General features: G+C 38.3%; 1 protein-coding gene across 8 annotated transcripts in view; it reads left to right on the forward strand.

The window, feature by feature from the left end:
* The window catches only part of ABCG2 (ATP binding cassette subfamily G member 2 (JR blood group)), a 135,675-nt gene that overhangs the window by 83,435 nt on the left and 36,010 nt on the right, over positions 1–16,230 (forward strand). The gene's annotated exons all lie outside the window — the stretch shown is intronic.

Genomic DNA, 16,230 nt, shown 5'->3' on the forward strand with positions numbered 1-16,230 from the left:
TCTAGTTTCATGATCTGTTCTCCTGTTTTGTGTTTTTCTTTGTTTCTGTATCATTTATTTCTGCTTTGATCTTTATTATTTCCCTTCTTCTGCAGGCTTTAGGCTTCATTTGTTCTTTAAAGCTCCTTTAGGTGTAAAGTTAGGTTGTGTATTTGAGATTTTTTTCTGCTTCTTGAGATAGACCTGTATTGCTATGTACTTCTCTCTTATGGCTGCTTTTGCTGCACCCCAAGGGTTTTGGAGTGTCGTGTTTGCATTTTCATTTGTTTCCATGTGTTTTTTCTTTCTTCTTTAATTTTCTGGTTGACCCATTCATTCTTTAGTTGGATGTTCTTTAGCCTCCATGTATTTGTGATCTTTCCAAACTTTTTCTTATGGTTGACTTCAAGTTTCATAGTGTTGTGGTCTGAAAATATGCATGGTATGATCTCCGTCTTTTTTGTAGTTGTTGAGGCCTGATTTGGGACCTAGTATTTGATCTATTCTGGAGAATGTCCGATGAACACTTGAAAAGAATGTGTATTTTGCTGCTTTAGGGTGAAATGTTCTGAATTAGATGATCTGTCCATTGATGTAAATGGGGTGTTAAAATCCTCTTTTATTATTATATTATTATCAATGAGTTCCTTTATGTTTGTTAATTGTTTTATATATTTGGGTGCTCCCAAGTTGGGGCATAAATATTTACAATTGTTAGATCTTCTTGTTAGATAGACCCCTTTATTATGATATAATGCCCTTCTTCATCTCTTGTTACAGTCTTTGGTTTAAAATCTAGTTTCTCCACTAAAAAAGAGAACTATAAGCCAATATCTCTGATGAACATGGTTGCAAAAGTTCTCAATAAAATACTAGCGAATTGAATCCAACAGTACACTAAAAGAATCATTCACCACAATCAAGTGGGATTTGTTCCTGGGTTGCAAGGGTGGTTCAGTATTTCCAAATCAATAAGCCTGATACACCACATTAACAATAGAAAGAATAAGAACCATATAATTCTCCCAATAGATGCAGAAAAAGCATTTGACAAAGTACAGCATCCATTCTTTTTTTTTTTTTTTTAAGATTTTTATTTATTTATTTGAGAGAGGAGCACAAGCAGGGGGAGAGGCAGAGGGAGAGGGAGAAACAGACTCCCCACTGAGCTGGCAGCCCGACGTGGGGCTCAATCCCAGGACCTGGAGATCATGACCTCAGCTGAAGGCAGACACTTAACCATGTGAGCCACCCAGGTGCCCCTACAGCATCCATTCTTAGTTAAAAACCCTCAACAAAGTAGGGATAGAGGAACATACCTCAACATTAAAGTCCATACATGAAAAACCCACAGCTAATATAATCCTCAGTGGGGAAAAACTGATCACTTTTCTTCTATGGTCAGGAAAAGACAATGATGTCCACTTCCATCACTGTTTTTTAACATAGTCCTGGAAATCCTAGCCTCAGCAATCAGACAACAAAAGGAAATAAAAGACATCCAAATCAGCAAGGAAGAAGTCAAATTTTCACTATTTGCAGACTGCTTACTCTATGTAGAAAACCCAAGACTCCACCAAAAATTTGCTAGAACCAATACACAAATTCATTAAAGTTGCAGGATACAAAATCAATGTACAGAAATCTATTGTATTTCAATACACCAATAATGAAGCAGCAGAAAGAAAAATCAAGGAATTGGGGTGCCTGGGTGGCTCAGTTGGTTAAGCCTCTGCCTTCGGCTCAGGTTATGATCCCAGGGTCCTGGGATCGAGCCCTGCATCGGACTCCCTACTCAGTGGGGAGCTTGCTTCTCTCTCTCTCTCCCACTCCTCCTGCTTGTGCTCCCTTGCTTGCTCACTCTCTCTCCATCAAATAGATACGTAAAATATTTTTAAAAAAGAAAGAAAAATCAAGGAATCGTAAGCTATCTAGGAATAAACCTAATCAAAGAGCTAAAAGAACTATACTCTGAATACTATAGAACCCTTATAAAAGAAATTGAAGATGACCCAAAGAAATGGAAAAACGTTCCATGCTCATGGATTGGAAGAACAAATATTGTTAAAATGTCTATATTATCCAAAGCAATCTACACATTTACTGCAATCCCCTTCAAAATACCAACAGCATTTTTCACAGAGCTAGAACGAACAATCCTAAAATTTGTATGGAACTACAAAACACCCTGAATAGCCAAAGCAATCCTGAAAAAGAAAAGAGAAGCTGGAGGCATCTTGATTCCAGACTTCCAAGTTACATTACAAGGGAATAGTGATCAAAACAAGTATGGTACGGGCATAAAAACACACAGAGATCCATGGAACAGAATAGAAAACCCAGAAATGGATCCATAACTCCATGGTCAGTTAATCTCTGACAAAGCAGGAAAGAATATCCAATGGCAAAAAGACAGTCTCTTCAACAAATGGTGTTGGGTAAGCTGGACAGCAACATGCAGAAGAATGAAACTGGACCACTTTCTTATACCATACACAAAAATAAATTCAAAATGGATGAAAGACCTAAACGTGAAGACAGGAAACCATCAAAATCCTAGAGGAGAACACAGGTGGTCACCTCTTTGCATTGGCCATAGCAACTCTTACTAGATATGTCTCCTGAGGCAAGGGAAACACAAGCAAAAACAAACTGTTGGAACTACACCAAAATAAAAATCTTCTGCACAGTGAAGGACAATCAACAAAACTAAAAGCAACCTTGGGAATGGGAGCGTATATTTGCAATGACATATCTGATAACGAGTTAGTATCCAGGGGCGCCTGGGTGGCTCAGTCATTAAGCGTCTGCCTTCGGCTCAGGGTGTGATCCCAGAGTGCTGGGATTGAGCCCCGCATCAGGCTCCCTGCTCTGCTGGGAGCCTGCTTCTTCCTCTCCCCACTCTCCCTGCTTGTGTTCCCTCTCTCGCTGGCTGTCTCTCTCTGTCAAATAAATAAATAAAATCTTAAAAAAAAAAAGGGTTAGTATGCAAAATAAATAAAGAACTTACCAAACTGAACACCCAAAAAACAAATAATCCAGGTAAAATATGAGCAGAAGACATGAATAGACATTTTCCCAAAGAAGACATCCAGATGGCTGACAGACACATGAAAAGGAAATTTCAAAGAGAAAGGAAAAGAGTTTTATTCAAGCCCAAGTTAGGGCAGCTGCTTGGGATGCATAATCTTCACAAAGAAGAGAGTGCTTCAAGGAAGGAACGTTTGCTGCAGGGTTATACATGGTTTTTACATAAAGGGAAACAAATCATGGTGATGAAGGATATTCCTTAAATGTTACAGATTTTATTTCATGTTTTTAGTGTGTGCAAGGCTGTATGACTTTACTCCAGTGGGAATCAGGGAGTTTTGTTTTGTTTTTCTTATCTTTATGTTTGGAATACTCCTCTTGGTAATTTCTTTAATTAAGCAGATACACTGTGCTCCAGGCAGAAAGAGAGCCTATGCTTTGTGGTTTTGCTGAGTCATGTTGACCTTGATGGGAAATGTTCAAGTATAGCTTCCTGGAAGCCTAAGAGCAGGGCCCACAAAAGCTAAAAGAGGACAATTTCCTTTATCATTTCCCCGTTAAATGTTTTGTTTTTTTAAGTAAGCTCTACACCCAATGTGGGGCTTAAACTTATGACCTCAAGATCTAGAGTCATATGGTCTATTGACTAAGCCAGCCGTGCACCCTACATTTCCCCCTTTTGATCAATTATCTTTCCTCAGGAAGAATTGGTGATCAACTTTATGTTTTTATGGTTCTTGGTGCCAGGATGACTGGCTTGTCTGCCCTGGATCCCTTAAGTCCCTTGATGCTAGCTATGAAAACATAGATTTTATATATATATATATATATGTTTTTTTTTCCTTTTTTTTTTTTTTTTACCTATGGGTCCTTATTGCAGGGAACTTATTGTAATGTAAGTGGTGGGAAGTTTAAAATTTATATATGTTATATATCTATTAAGTCCACTTGACAAGCAGACATAGTACATGTCCTTGGCTTAAGTTGTCTGGTTTTGCATTTCGTATAACATTTACAACAAAGATACATGAACAGTGAAAGAATTCCACAAAGTACATTGGCAAGAGAAAAACCCAAAGAATCCTTTACATACATCTTGATAAAAGGGTGGGGAAATTTAGGATTATTTACAAGGAAAGATGGAACATGTGCACTGAACAAACATATATGTAACATACATTCCCATGTTTACTTTGGGGGTACACAGTTAACGAGGGAAAATTCTGTCCCTGACCAGGAGGTTATCTTAGAGCTATGGTTATGCTCTGAGAGCTCGCATAACCTGGATGGGCTTATTGTCTCAAGTATGGAATGCGGGGCCTTGCTTGCTGTTCGCAGGCTGGAACCTTATCAGTTGACCTTGAGGCCAGGCTTCTGCAGAGACAACTAGAGTTTGTTAGTGGGGTCTGAAAAGACGCAACAGGTGATTGGGGGAAAGAGTTCTCTGAAAAACAAGCTTTAAACTTTTTGCTGGTTTTAACTTCATTAACCCTATGGGGCACAGTTTCAATTGTCCCTTGAACTGTGGTCATTTCTCAACCTTGGATTGGGATGATGAACTGTCTGGGTACTTTTATCTCCTCAGGTAAAGTAGGTTTCTGATAAAGAGCAGTTTTTGTAAATCTTAGCTGTAATATGCCTATGTGCGGGGTTAAGCTGAAGTTTTTTTTGTTGTTTTATTTTATATTAACCTATAGGTCACAGCAGCAAGAGACATAGAAGCAACATGGAGTCAGACAGGCTAAGTTTTTCTCTGTTACAATTCCCCATTGTCAATCTTTTATTTCATTTTAATGGAACATGGGCAGAGGTCTGTCTTCTGTAACTGTTTCAGGCTGATTTAGGGCACAGTGCGGCTTTGGAATAAAAGGATTTGACATGGTCTAGGACGTAACTTTCGGTCCCTTATTTTAATGGAGGGGGTATCAGAGATAGTTTCTCATCCGAGAACTTGGATATTTTCCTACATTGTTTGGCACTATATAACATCATTAATTTTATCCTGAAGTATATTCCAAGCAATAGTAACAGTATAGTTCAACCCAATTTTTCCTCTAAAATTGATCTGATACCGATGGGTATCCAAGAGACTATCACTAAACCAGTACTAGGCACCCTGAAAAAAAGTAGAGCGGGGTGTGGTGGTCAAGAGCCTGTTATAGCCAAGTGGTTCAGTGTACGATTTTATTCATGCGGGTTCTTATTTCCGAGGAGGAGTTAATATAGGTGTGGCAGGTGGTGTTGGCTGTCACATAGACTGTCTTGTTCAGCAAGCAAGTCGGTAAATTACTGAGAGGCATGTCTATGGAAACCAGAGAAGAACCCAGGTTAATGGTTGGAACAAATGATAAACCCAGTATCTGAGTCCTGAATGCGGCCAGTGAGGTTTCCAGGGGTCAGGCTTCAGCGGAGTGGGAGCAGGCGGCGGCAGTGTGACGGGTGTTTCTGCTTTGTTGTTAGCGTGTCTCTTGTAACCCTTCTGCGTGGCCCATAGAGTAACGGGCACTAAGACGGTCTATGTATTTTAGTGTATATATTATACTATGTAAATACGGCAACTTCTCTAAAGTTTATCTCAGGTTGTCCAGCGTCAGTTTTCAGGGCTTCAGGAAAAAGGGCAGTTTTCATTCTTAATGATTTTAAGATAAGAGAATGGGACGAGATTAGAAACCTTGGTTTGGAGAGTCATAGCCAGATATTTGAGGAAACCAGAAGAATTCAGGATCCAGCCCAGTTTTACAGGCAAACAACAAACACTCAAAGATAATTAATCAGAACTAAATCTAACATCTGCCAAGGTGTGTAGTTAAAATACGATCTTTCTCTCGAAAGTGACCTTCATTCCTGTCAGAGATAGCCAAATTAAGACTAATTTGTTCGTAAAGTAAGTCCAGTTTTAACAAAATTGGCCTAATTATTTACATAAGTACAGCAAGAATAGTAATGGAACATATAGGTTCTTTTAAAATCTGCTTTTTTGGAACTTTTATAAGGAATTTCAGATTGCACCTTTAATGCTTTTTAAGACCGAGAGCCCAACCAAATGTTTGCCATCAGATTCTACTGCAGTATCTGTAGTTATCAGTGAGTTCCTCTCTTCTTGAGGTCCTCCAAAAATCCGGAGGTTTCTGGCACCTGCCAGGAAGTGATGTTCTTTACTCACCTGGTAAGGCTGTTGGGAGCTCTGGAAGCAAGGTATCAAGCCAACATCTCCAAGGGTCTTTATTGGCTCCATATCGTCAACTGTACTTCCTTAAAGCTGTCTGGTCATATCTGAGTCTATGTATGTCTCTCTCCAATATGACATTCTAGTCAAAGCCTTGGTAATATAACCGGTGTTTCCAGTGGTGTCCTATAACAAGGGGAACAGATACTTATTGAACTTATATAAACAATTGCCATGAAAGCAAGAATAATCATGGAGAGTTTCTAAATTCTGGAGGGTTCAGGTAGGGAGAAAAGATAAATGTTTTAATATGTTCACAAAGGAATATTTTATCATATTTTTGTAAATTGTAGATATCTTAAGAGACATTTCCTTAAATCTGGAAGATCAGAGAACCAGCAGTTTTAAACCAGAGTTATAAAAACTAATTATTTTTTCTTAATTCATTGAGTCACATGTAATTAATTTCAATTTTGTTTGAGTGCAGTTTCTTTGTTAGTGCTGGAAATTCTTAGTTGACTTTTATGATCTGAAGGGTATCAGAAACCTGTATTTGTCAAAAGTCCTTTTTGTGAATCTCCTTGAAGTTGAAACACATTCTGCAAGAGCCTCAGAATAATAACTGTAAATGACCAAAGACTCAAAAATGGAAAATGGACCTGGTTAAAGATCTGATGAGTGTTCATTATAATGTGGTTGACAAGGAAATCTGGTTATTTCTGTGATATACAACATTTTAACATTTCAATAATTAGAATTTTAAGTGATGACACTATCCCAGGGTGTATTAAAACTTTAGGAATTTTAAATAATTTCTGGAACAGTTATGTAGCATTTACCCACAAAATATAACCTAAGAAGTTTATCATATTTGTTTGACAGTGTTTCCCATGTAACCTAACATACCAAATAAATAAGCCTAATTAGTCTAAAAAAACCCTTTATTTAGAATTTAAAGTTTTGGGAAGTTTATTAAGAATATAAAAAAATTTTAAAGCACAGGCCTAAGTAGGATTAGAGATCATTGTAAAACTTAAAACTTAGTGATCTGTTTAACTAAAATGGCAATAGAGATTGTATAGATGGTTATCTAGTTCTTAGCAAACCTCAGCTCCTTTAATATTGACACATCTTAGTTTTCTTGAGTAATTAAAGACCTGATAAAAACAAATATAGAAACTTTGTTTTACTGGGAAGATAAAGAAAAAAAACTTTGTAATATCTTATCAAGAGCAGACCAGCAATCCAAGAAAACCTTATCTTTTTAACAGAGAGAAAAACCAAATTTTCATTTTATACCAGTGTACTTTTTTTTTTCATTTTAAGTTTTTATTTCAATTCCAGTTAGTTAACATACAGTGTTGTATTAGTTTCAGGTGTGCAGTATAGTGATTGAACAGTTCTACACAACCACCTGGTGCTCATTACAGCAAGTGCCCTCCTTCATCCCCCTCACCTGTTTAACCCCTTCCCCAGCCTTTCTCCCTCTGGTAACCATCAGTTTGCTCTCTATAATTAAGAGTCTGTTTCTTTCTTTTTTTTTTTTTAAGATTTTATTTTTAAGTAATCTCTATACCCAACGTAGGGCTCAAACTCACAATCCTGAGATCAAGAGTTGCACAGTCCACTGATTGAGCCAGCCAGGAGCCCCAAGAGTCTGTTTCTTTAAAAAAAAAAAAAAAATTTATTTATTTATTTATTTATTTGAGACTGAGACAGAGAGAGAGAGAGAGCATGAACACAAGCCGGGGAAGGGGCAGAGGCAGAGGCAGAGAATATCCAAGCAGACTCCTCACTGATGCTGAGGTGGGGCAGGGGGTGCTCAGTTTCACCAGCCATGAGATCAGGACCTGACCTGAAACCAAGAGTTGGACACTTAATGGACTGAGCCACCCAGGTGCCCAAGAGTCTGTTTCTTGATTTCTCTCTTATTTTTTTCCCTTTGCTCATTTGTTTTGTTTCTTAAATTCCACATATGAGTGAAATCATATGGTATTTGTCTTTCTCTGACTGACTTATTTTGCTTAACAAAGTATTCTCTAACTCCATGTCATTGCAATTGGAAAGATTTCATTTTTTATTGCTGAAGATATTCCACGGTATACGTATACCACTTCTTTATCCAGTCATCAATCGATGGATACTAAGGCTGCTTCCATATCTTGGCTATTGTAAATAATGCTGCTATAAACATAGGGGTGCATGTATCCCTTTGAATTAGTGGTTTGTATTCTTTGAGTAAATACCTAGTAGTGCGATTACTGGATCATAGGGTAGTTCTATTTTTAACTTTTTGAGGAAACTCCATACTGTCTTCCAGAGTGGCTGCACCAGTTTGCATTTCTTTCAACAGTGCGCAAGGGTTCCTTTTCCTCCATCCTTGCCAACAACTGTTTTTTCTCCTGTTGTTGATTTTTAACCATTCTGACAGATGTGAGGTGATACCTCATTGTAGTTTTGATTTGCATTTCCCTGATGGTAAGTGGTGATGAACATCCTTTCACGTGTCTGTTGGCCATCAGTATGTCTTCTTTGGAGAAATGTTTGTTCCCGTCTTCTATTTTTTAGTTACATTATTTGTTTTTTGGGTGTTGAGTTATATCAGTTCTTTATATATTTTGGATACCAACCCTTTATTATATATGTCATTTGCAAATATCTTCTCCCATTGAAGGGTTGCCTTTAGTTTTGTTGATCGTTTCCTTCACCATGCAGAGGATTTTTATTTTGATGTAGTCCCAGTAGTTTATTTTTGCTTGTGTTTCCCTTGCCTCAGGAGACATATCTAGTAAGAGTTGCAGTGGCCAATGCAAAGAGGTGACCACCTGTGTTCTCCTCTAGGATTTTGATGGTTTCCTGTCTCACGTTTAGGTCTTTCATCCATTTTGAATTTATTTTTGTGTATAGTATAAGAAAGTGGTCCAGTTTCATTCTTCTGCATGTTGCTGTCCAGTTTATCAAACACCATTTGTTGAAGAAACTGTCTTTTTGCCATTGGATATTCTTTCCTGCTTTGTTAAAGATTAATTGACCATATAGTTGTGGGTTCATTTCTGGGTTTTCTATTCTATTCTATTGACCTATGTGTCTTAATTTTGTGCCAGTATCGTACTGTTTTGATTACTACAGCTTTGTAATATAACTTGAAGTCCAAATCATGATGCCTCCAGCTTCTCTTTTCTTTTTCAAGATTGCTTGGGCTATTCAGAGTCTTCTGTGGTTCCATACAAATTTTAAGATTCTTTATTCTAGTTCCATGTAAAATGCTGCTGGTGTTTTGATAGGGATTGTATTAAACGTGTAGATCGATTTGGGTAGTATTGACATTTTAACAATATTTGTTCTTCCAATCCATGAGCATGGAATGTCTTTCCATTTCTTTGTGTTGTCTTTAATTTCTTTTGTCAGTGTTTTATAGTTTTCAGAGTCCAGGTCTTTCATCCCTTTGGTTTGTTTATTTCCAGATATCTTATTATTTTTGGTGCAATTATAAATAGGATTGTTTTCCTAATTTCTCTTTCTGCTGCTTCGTTATTGGTGTATAGAAATGCAGCATATTTCTTTACATTGATTTTGTATCCTGTGACTTTACTGAATTTGTGTGTCAGTTCTAGCCATTTTTTGGTGGAGTCTTTTGGGTTTTCTATATATAGTATTATGTCATCTGCAAATAATGAAAGTTTAACTTCTTCCTTACTGATTTGGATACCTTTTATTTCTTTTTGCTGTGTGATTGCTGTGGCTAGGACTTCCAGTACTACGTTGAATGAAAAGTGCTGAGAGTGGATAACTGAGAATTGTCTTATTCCTGACCTTATGGGAAAAGTAAACTGGTATAGAAAAAGAACAACAAACAAAACCTAAAACCAGCATAAGGAAGAAGATAATAAAGATAAGAGCAGAAATAAATGTTATAGTAAGTAAAAAAAGAATATGAAACCAGGATCTGGTTCTCTGAATAAATTAACAAAATTGATACACCCATAGCCAGACTTATCAAAAAGAAAAGAGAAAGGACCCAGATAAGTAAAATCACAAATGAGAGAGGAGAAATAATAACCAACACCACAGAAATACAAACAACTATAAGAGAATATTATGAAAAACTGTATGTCAACAAATTGGACAACCTGGAAGATATGGATAAATTCTGATGTTAGTCAGTGCTGACCATGCATAAAATTCTTTCCCAAAGATTCCCCTTCACAAACCTTCTACAACTTTCCTTTTCTTTCAGACTTTGTCATAAGCCTTTCTTCTGTTTTGTTGTTGTTGTTGTTTTGAGACAGGAGAGAAAGCATGAAAGTGTGAGGGGGGAGGGGCAGAGGGAGAGAGAGAAAGAATCTCAAGTCGGCCGCATGCTCAGCGCAAAGCCTGCTGTGGGGCTCGATTTCAGGACCCTGTGATCATGACCTGAGCCGAAATCAGGAGTCGGATGTTTAACTGGCTGAACCACCCGGGTGCCCCACCCTCCAAGGCTTCTCTTGAAAAGCAGGCAGTCTCATTTTAGGACAAAATTATTTTCTTTTCTCTCAGTAAAAATGTATTTTCATTCCTTATACCTTTCTCCCATATCTCCTACGTTCCTACATATAGAGTTGCTTTATCATTTCCAGCAGTCTCAATTACATTTAGCAGTTTTTGTTTTTTTAAGATTTTATTTTTAAATAATCTCTACACCCAACATGGGGCTCAAACTCAAAACCTCGAGAAGAGATCAAGAGTTGCATGCTTTACTGACTGAGCCCACCAGGCACTCTACATTTTGAATTTTAACTTTTTTTTTTCCTTAGAGAGTGGAGTTGGGGCAGAGGGAGAGGGAGAGGAAAAGAAACAATCTTAAGCAGGCTGCACATCCAGTGTGGAACCCCACTTGGGGCTCAATCTCATGACCCTGAGATCATGACCTGAGCAGAAATCAAAAGTTGAACGGTTAACCAGTTGAGCCACCCAGGTGCCTTCAGAATTATAACTCTTAGAAACCTTATTCTCCAGTGAAAACTAAGTAGTAATTGAATGTGAACTATTACACTAATTCTTTAGATTGGCAAATTAATTGAATACACTTCATAATTTTTAGAAACATGTTTTTTCATAGTATAATTTTTAATAAAGCATAAAACACGTTTACTGGCAGACCCAAGTATCTTCGTTTCTCTGTAAAAAGCAAAAGCAACCAGGCCTTATGTTTAGTAATAAATGTTTCTGTATTTTATCTTATTTGGAAAAAAACTTCGATATCCAATGAATTCAACCCAGTTTATCTTTAGCTGAGCAAAACTTTAAAGTTTTTACCAGAGATTTTGAAAGCTGTAACCTTTTTATTTATTTAACCTATTTGTTTTTAACAATTACCCATGAAAACTTGAAGAGACAAATTCAACTGTCATTTTAAGTTTTTTCTGCTGACACATTGCAGCAGATACAAATGAATTTGATAAATTCAGGTAACATTGATTATCCGCATTATATTTGATGTTGATAACTACACAGATGTGGCTATTTTAATTAAACCAACAACCTTGAATCAGCTGTAATACCGAATATGTTGCACCTGTGCTCACTGACCAGGCAGTGTGCTCCCCACTGTCCGTTTTCCCTGGCGCTCCTGTGGGGAAGTCCGAGGTGAGCGGTTTTAAGTTCAAGAGATCCGTCAGGCCACTTCATGCTGATGCGGGATGTGCTCCAGTTTGAACTTCATAAGGAGGGGGCCCAACAGCTTGGGGCGCCTTGATGGTGAGGGTAGGCGGAGCAGGAGCTGACGGTGGGTAAGGCTAAGGCGCCGTGGAACGTCTAGGAGCCTGCTGCTTGCGAGGCCCAGACGGCGGTACAGGAACAGGAAGGAGAGGTGGCGGCAGAGGCGGCAAGGGTGCTGCCGGCAAGGCCAGGGGCAGATTCCAAGTTTGTACTGACTTTCCTTTATCTCCATCTCCTGTCTCTCCCTCCTGCAAGGCAGGCTCTTCCTCTGAGTGCTGTTCAGCGCTCTGGCGGGGGTGGAGGAGCGGGCCTGGGGCTGGGCATTGGTTCTGGTGCTTGTGTCTGCCCAGGTGGTTGTAGGATTTCCAGTGCCTGCCTGTCTTCCTCCCCCATTTCCTCAGGATTTTGACTATTGGGAAGGGGGTCAGGTGTCTTAAATTTTTGTCTATTCTTATCTCTTTGGACCATCAGTTGGGTTTCTTCCTATGAGGCATCTTTATTATGGAGTAACATAAAAGCCTGAATGTAAGGAGTTTTATCCCAGATCACGTGAACCTGAAAAACATTTGAGTTATTTTTCTCTTTAAGTTTTAGAATGCCCAGTTCGACAAGCTCTTGCCTTTAAACTTGATTAAATAGAGCTCCTTTGCAAATTAACTTTAGCAATACCATCTGGAGGTAGAGAAAATACCTCACTTGTAACACATATGGATACATAGACACAAATGAGATGCAAACAAAATTGAACCTCTGTTTCAGGAATATTTGTGGAGAGGACAGGAAAGACCCACTTTCCAAATATCCTCCTTTTATTAAAGCAAATCTGATTGCAAAATAGCATTATGATTTATGGATCTATTAAATAGTTATTTTCCATTGCCAGTTAGAACATGGTCAGTTTTGTCCACAGATGGCAACAAAGAAACCAAATGAAGCCCAGAGGGGGAAAAACACACACACACCCAACAAATGAAGCCCAGAGTACCTTCCTGAGTGTTAGTTCCTCTCCAAAAGCTGGGAGCTTCACTGATGAAACCAAACGGCTTCCTAGGTTCTGGCTGCTTAGTCTTACAGCAGGCTTTCTCTAACGTGTACACAAGAAAACTAATCTAGACATGTCCAAAGAACCGCATTTGGGATCTGAGACTCAGGCTAGCCTTAAATTTTCCCATGAGTAAGCACTTGCAAGTATACGCTCCGTGTGTGTGATATGTATAGCCCGCCAGAGTTTCCTGTGGGTGGTGGTGGTTTTTCTAGGGGCTCTTCAGCTTTTGAAGCATGGTTCCCCATTTCCTTTGGTTTCAGTTTTATTTTTAGAATAAGGCTTGAATAAGATCTAAGGATATTAAGTGTGGTGGATCGAGAGGGTGCTGCTTGTGAGAGTTCTTTTCAAAAGGCTGTGATACACCCTCTGATGTGATTTGGATTCTCTCAGTGAGGTCTAAGACCATTGAGGAGGTTGGGGCACTGGATGGTCAATCTTTATGTGTGCATCCTTGGACGAGCCATTAATTACCTTATGAGATGGGACATTCCTGTGGGACCCCTGCAGGTCTCGAGGGGTATCCTCTGACACTTCCACTGAGCTTTCCGTCATCTGAAAGCGTCATTTGGCCAGAAGGAGCAAATATCCCTGCTCTTCGGGAGCTGAGTGATTCAGTCTCTCATGTTTCTACCCAGAAAATTTACTCAAGCCTTACATTAATAGTACACTGGTTAGTATAATGCCAGATTAAAACAACCAACCCATTAACTCCAACCCTTATAAGTTGTTGCCACCTAGAGAACATTCCCTATAACCCTCAACAACTTGAATAAAAGTCAGGACCCTCAACTCAAATTAAGGAGGTCCAGATATCAGGAGAGCTCATCTGATACATCTATGAGGTGCTGAAAAGTCAGAGGGCCATAAAAGGCCTGTGCTGTTACCCAGGGCCAAGTTCGAGAGGACCCCCAGGTGATCTCACGAGAGTTGCTCTGATATCCTGCTTAGTACACCAAGAAATGGTGGTGGAAAATGAGCAAACCTTTTTAAAAAGTTTAAAGAGAAAGGAAAAGAGTTTTATTCGAGCCCAAGTTAGGACAGCTGCCCGGGATATACAATCTTGACAAAGAAGAGAGTGCTTTTGGGAAGAAACATTTGGTGCAGGGTTATATATGTTTTCTACATAAATAGTTACAAATCATAATGCTAAAGGACATTCCAGAAAGTTCCAGACTTTGTCTTATGCTTCTCACATGTTATGGCTGTGACTTTAATCTTAATGGCAACCAGGGAGGTTTGTTTTGTTTTTCTTACCTTTTTGTTTGGAATACTCCTTTTTGGTTATTTTTTGAACTATGCAGACATGCAATGTGTGCTCCAGGCAGAAAGACAGCCTTTGCTTTGAGGTTTTGCTGAGTCATTTTGACCTTGGTGATGGGAGATGTTCAAGTATAGCTTCCTGGGAGCCCAGGAGCAGGGCCCACAAACCTTAGAAGTTGAAAATCTCCTTTATTATTGGCTGCTTAAATATTTTCTCAGCTTTTTAGCCTCTAGTAGCTTCTTTCTGTGGGGGTTTTCTGAATTTTGCTCTATGTGTGTGGAATTTGCCCTTATAGGAAATGGCACAGAATGCTGGGTTTTGCCTTTGTGCTCCCTGCTTTCCAGAATTTTGGCTCTGCAAGTCCTGAATGCTGTGGTTATATTCTCATCAGAGAGAACTCTTCAAATAGTTACCCCTTATATTTTATCTATTTTTGTGGTGGTTCTTAGGAGAATGCTTGGTTTGGAACAGCTAGTCCATTACAGCCAGATAGAAAGTGGATAACTTTGATTTTTAAAAATTAAAGCTAGGATTGTCAACTATACTTCAATTAAAAAAAAAAAAACCAACCCAAAACAAAAAACTAAGTTTATGGACATTCCACATTTCGAACCTAGTTCACAAGCTATTAAGTATCACTTAAGTTCTTAATCTAAATCTTTTTAATATAAATCTTTCGTAACTCGTCTAATGAAGCATTTTTAAACTCCTTTTATAAATTTAATACTCAGTTTTTGTTTTAAATTCTTTACCTGCTTCACTGTTAGTTTGGTTTTCTCAATCATTTTTATACCTAATTCTAAATCTTCGTAGAATTAAATATATTCACCCATTATGGAAATGATTATGTCATCCCAAACAATTTTGGAGTTTATTTTCTTGGCACAGCAACCAGGGGTATAAAGTCTGGAGCTATATATTCAGAGAAATTTCTCTTGTCCCTGACTGCCAGAATTAACCCCCTTTTTGTAATAACTATGTAATAAACTCCAGAATAAAACAAAAGCAAAAGTGGGATGATGGTGATCATGTGGGCTGCTCCTAATCTTGAGTTGTCACATAATAATATACTTTTCAAACCAGGCAAGTCTGTCTCCCATTCGTCTTTCTTCTGCTCCATGAATTTTGACTAATTTTCTTACTCTGTATTTACTTACTAGCTGTTTAATTGACAGCTAATTGGAGTTTATGCATTCAGAGTTGTGTCTGCTTCCCTAATATAGTTCCAACGGTTATTCTTATCACTGTGATATGGCCTGTTTGTTGGAAAAGGAACTATATATTGCATTGCAGTTTAGAACAGACTTGTTTTTTTTTTTTTTTAAAGATTTTATTTATTATTTATTTGACAGAGATAGAGACAGCCAGCGAGAGAGGGAACACAAGCAGGGGGAGTGGGAGAGGAAGAAGCAGGCTCATAGTGGAGGAGCCTGATGTGGGGCTCAATCCCGGAACGCCGGGATCACGCCCTGAGCCGAAGGCAGGCGCTTAACCGCTGTGCCACCCAGGCGCCCCTAGAACAGACTTGTTTTTTTAAAAATGCTTAATAATATATTTTATTGAACCCGCTATATCCAAAAAAAAAATTTTTTTTTAAAGGTTTTGTTTATTTATTTGAGAGGAAGAGTGTGAGCTCATACATGCATGCATGGGTAGGGGGGAGAGCAGAGGGCAAGGAAGATGGAAAGAGAATCTGAAGGAGACTCTACGCTCCATCCCAGGACCACAAGATCATGACCTGGGTCAAAACCAAGAGTCAGACGCTTAACCAACTGAGCCACCCAGGTGCCCCCAAAATATTTTTATTTAAGCATGTAATCGGTGTAAAAATGACTAATGAGGTATTTTACATTCTTTTAAAGTTTAGATCTTCATTTTAATTTTTTTAATTGATATATAATTGACATATACCATTATATTAGTTTCAGGTGTGCAACATAAGGATTTCATATTTGTATATATTGTGAAATGATCACCACAATAAGTCTAGTTAACATCCATCACACAAAAAATCATTCTTTTTTCTTGTGATGAGATCTTTCAAGATCTGCT

Source organism: Ursus americanus, chromosome 8 (genome assembly GCF_024610735.1).
Source record: "Ursus americanus isolate L20-20 chromosome 8, mUrsAme1.1.p, whole genome shotgun sequence".
Lineage (NCBI taxonomy): Eukaryota > Metazoa > Chordata > Mammalia > Carnivora > Ursidae > Ursus > Ursus americanus.